Source organism: Triticum dicoccoides, chromosome 2B, assembly GCF_002162155.2.
Source record: "Triticum dicoccoides isolate Atlit2015 ecotype Zavitan chromosome 2B, WEW_v2.0, whole genome shotgun sequence".
NCBI classification, from domain to species: Eukaryota; Viridiplantae; Streptophyta; class Magnoliopsida; order Poales; family Poaceae; genus Triticum; species Triticum dicoccoides.
In genome coordinates, this window is record NC_041383.1 from 42,015,239 (window position 1) to 42,019,854 (window position 4,616).

At 40.6% G+C, this 4,616-nt stretch overlaps 1 pseudogene; it reads right to left on the reverse strand.

Moving 5' to 3' along the window:
- Positions 1-4,259: 4,259 nt before the first annotated feature.
- LOC119266177 lies at positions 4,260-4,348 on the reverse strand (annotated as a pseudogene).
- Positions 4,349-4,616: the final 268 nt, after the last annotated feature.

Below are 4,616 nucleotides of genomic sequence, written 5' to 3' on the forward strand. Positions count from 1 at the left end.
GTTTTTTTTCTTTTCAGCTATATTTATTTTTTTTCTTTTTATTTCTCAGTTGTAATAAGTCATTAAAAATAAACATTTATGCTCATTTTTTAGTAAAGTTAATCATAACTATTTTTTCTTCTTTTTATTTTTGAATTGTAATAAGTCATTAAAAATAAGCATCTATGCTCATATTTTAGTAGAGTTAATCACAACTATTTTCTTTTCTTTTTATTTTGAGTTGTAATAAGTCATTAAAAATAAGCATCTATGCTCCTTTTTTAGTACAGTTAATCACAACTATTTTTTGCTTCAATTCATTTCTGAGTAGTTCTCTATATAGTTTTTTTGATTTTCAGCTATATTTATTTTTCTCTTTTTATTTCTCAGTTGTAATAAGTCATTAAAAATAAAAAAGAGGCGCAATGCTTGTTAATTTGCTTCAAGCCTTTCGGAATAGTGTCAACTGCACTGCACATAGCTCTGTGCAGTCTACCGTATTCCTCAAGGCTTGAAGCTAACCAACGTGCAGGAGCATTGGGCCTCTTCGTCATCGTCTCTGCACTCAGGGCTTATAAATAGCTGCGAGTGCCTCTCGCTTGGCGAGGTGGGACTAAAAAAACAGCTGCAGGAAGAATCAAAATAAAATAAAAAAATAAAAAAGTGCCACCTAAAGGGCTACCACAGCCTGAATACGACTAGAAACCCAACAATGGGCCAGGATTCAGGCCCGCAATAGGCCCACGGGCACATATAGTGCGTTTAGGCCTGTAAGCCTGCATTTGAGAGGAGCTCGAGAGGGCAGCGGGACTGGGGCTTATAAACCACTCTCGAGCTCCCTCAGCTAGCGAGGTGGGACTAAACTTTCGTGCCGCGACGCGGGCAGCACATGGCCTTTAGTCCCGGTTCGTGGCACCAACCGGTACCAATGCTCCGAACTAACTTATCAGGAGAAAAATCATCTGGTCGCATTTTGTACTGATCTTGAGAATTACAATGTCTACAATCGAACTCCTCAACATTATGGTCAATACGTGCCACTAGTGCACGTGTTGAACTACGGTAACTACCATGGAGATACCCTGGTAAGATTTTTTACTATTACAACATCCGTGCATCTTTTTGCACACTTCTAAAACTAGTACATCATATCATTGCTAACTACGAAGTTATTACTATGTTTTTCAACAGATAATCCCGAATGGTTGTGTGCCTCATCTGATGTATACACACGGTAGCCTTCATGTTTTGAACATACAACCAGGTCGTCCTATGAATCTCAACTGTCCATACCGGGTTTCTAAAAAAATTGGAGACATAACAATCAAAGAATGGAAAAAATGTATGGACAGTCGTAAGGAGCTTCTTGGAAGCAACATTCAGCGAAGGGCAAAAATTGGAGACAGGATGATCGCCATTCTTCATAATGGAGAGTCAGGGTCTATATTGTTTTATGCTATTTTACCTTAAGGGTGTTTAGGTCCTACCTGATACTGATGATCATGTGTTAAGAACAAATATGTAGGGTTGGGTTCGATGACTATGAGGATGATGATCGTATGACTTATTATTAATAACGAGTAGAAGTTGTATGATGATGCATGATTAGTATAGGACGAGTACTTGTTATTATATATGCTGACGTATGCGAGCATGCATGAGTTATTATATCAGCGGGTAAAATGAACATATATAGTAGCAGCGTTGGTAAACCAAGGACGAAGATATAAGAGAAGACACTTCTCTTTATTAGCTAGCTAATATAAGAACCTAAAAATAACCCCCAAAACCCCTAAAGCAGCCACTTTCCAAAAAAAAACATGGACTTTTGGTCCCGGTTGGTGCCACCAACCGGGACCAAAGGCCCCCTGATTGGGCTGGGCGCACAGAGCCACGTGAAGGCACATTAGTCCCGGTTCTTGTTTGAACCGGGACTAATGGGTGGAGGTATTAGTAACGACCCATTAGTCCCGGTTCATGAACCGGGACTAAAGGCCCTCACGAACCGGGACTATTAGGTGTTTTTCTACTAGTGACTGCTGGAGTAGTCAACAGAACTGAGGGAACTCCCGTAATGTTGGGGTCCGAAATGCCATCTCCCTCTAGCTAGACCTCCTCTGGCAACTAGGGTTGAAGGGTTGGGGCGTGCCACACACACTGGCACGTGCGCGCACACACCTCCGAGGCCGAACTTGTACGTTATCTAGCCTAGCACACAAACACAAAATTAATTAACTTAATTTTTTGACCATAATTTTATTAACTTCACTTCCTCAACCTCAATCTGAATTTGTGTGGCAAACAATGATGATACTAGGGAAATCGGAATGCCCCACCCCCTCCCGCAAAAAAAAGGGAGGAGGATTGCAGAATCTAACTTCATTGTTGCCGGTTCTTTTGGTGGCTTTTTGTGCTTCTAGAATAAGCTTCTCCCTACACAGCTTATTCTAAAACCCCAAGCAAACAATTTTTTTAGAAGCCTACTAGGACTTGACTAGTAGGCTTCTGAAAAAAAATGGTTGGGCTTCTAGATGCCAGCTGCCCTGCTTATTCTGGAAGCCAACAAAAGAATTGGTATGATTAGGCCTCACCCTTCGTGGACGAACCTTCCAAAGGACACCTTGGGTTTGTGTTTTAGGGGGCATTGGATTCTCACCAGTGTTTTCATTACTCAAGCCAAGATTCTCGCTTACGCTTCGTCGACCCCCTTTTTGCGGTTGCTTCCCTATAAGGCAGAATGCTCCCCTACCCATTTTTACATCGTACAGCTTGGGGATACATTGCATAGAGTTCCATTACAATTAATGGGCTTCAAGATTTCTTGTGGGCACAGACATCGCAAGTCATTCAGTCTTATGGTTCTTAATTATCTATGTATGGTTCTAGGGTGGTTCATTATCTTCAATTAATATCCTAATCAAATCGGATAACGAAAAAAACAGATGCTATTCCGTTGGAGAAGGTCCAGAAACATAGGTTGAGATATGGAACTTTGAAAAATTATATCGAAGAGGTCAAACATATGACATTTACAAGGAAAATTTGAGTAAACATTCAAAACATTATGAATTTGAGAATTGTTCCTGTAAAAAATTACATCAACATTCATAAGTTTTAAAGTTTGTGCAACAAACCTAGCATAAAAACTACCTTTTTGGTGGGATCCATAAAAATTATCGTAATAAATATTAATTAACCACAAGGACCTTGAAGGTTATATTTATGATGATACAAAACAAATTGTTGCATGATCATTCACTTAATTTTCATGTCAATAGAGTTGTTGGTTCAGAACGGAGACGTTTGAACTAACTGCAAGAACTTTGAACCTTTTAGTCCACATAGAGGAAACCCTAGAAGTGACTGGCATCACTGGATCTACATTGTAAGAACAAGTTTTAGAGCAACTCAGCGCAAATTCTTCTTAAATTTAGCTAAATGCCTCAATTGATCAATCAAAAAAATTAAAAAATATGAAGGCAATCCTTTATTCTCTACTGATATTTGTTGGCGACTTGCAAAGTATGAGATCGAATCTCCCTAAACTTTTCGTCTTCTCCAGCAACTACGGATTGCATCTCGGTGGTAGTGAACTTTTTTCTATCTTGGTGCATTCTTTACATCAGTCTAAATCATTGAGAAGCGAAATATACTTAGGTGTCATGGATGAGAAAAAAGAAGATTAAACTGTGCCTAGCTATACCCGAGCAAATGCCTACATTTTCACATGCACGGTTGAAGAGTAGTGATATGACTGATACACAAACAATCAAGTCAAACAGAACACAGACTCGTATTTTTACACACCATGCGTTTTATGGAATGTGCTTTTAGAAAGACATTACATTGCAAAAGCAGAAGTTGCAGCAAGATGAAAATTATGCTTGGGCGGTTTAGTAAAAAAAGTAAAAAAAATTTAATAGGGAGTCAGCACAAGTACATAAAAGTTTAAAAAGGGTTAGCACACTACATAGCCGAACTGTCTAGATCGAGAAAAGTAAAAGGAACATAGAGGCACGAATAGACGTTAGACATGCATCAGGCAAAAAGGTTCCACCGAAATGAAATTTTTAAACATGACAAGTACAGTACTGAAAGTCAAGGACTTGGATAGAAGAGAGAAAAGTGGAAGGACTTGGCTGCAAAGTGAAGGGCACAACGCCACAACCGCACAGGCAGAAGGCCCAGGGCGTAACTGCAAAACAGGGAACAATGCCCACAAGAAGATGGACCAGGGGCGTATCTATAAACTGCGTAGGGACCGGCGCGCAAAATCTTTAAAAAATTTGGACCATTTCTCGATTTGTGTGTGTCATCCTTGATCAGGGACCTGTATCATTCCAATTTTATCGGACGTCCCCGAAGGGACGATGAGATGGGAAGAGCGACGCTTATAAACCGGTCACGAGCTCCTTCGCTAACCGATGTGGTACTAAACTGGGGTGCGCTGCTGTCTCCCGCTAGCGGCAGGGAACCGAGGGATGGCGAGTGCGCCGCATCTGGCGAGTGGCCCAAATTGGAGGCGAACTGGACAATGCATACTGGACCTGGCCCTATCCTAAGGCATCTTATGGCAGGTTTGAGTCCAAAAAAAAGCCGTCTTACGCAGCTGCCGAAGATAGAACTTCGAGTACTAA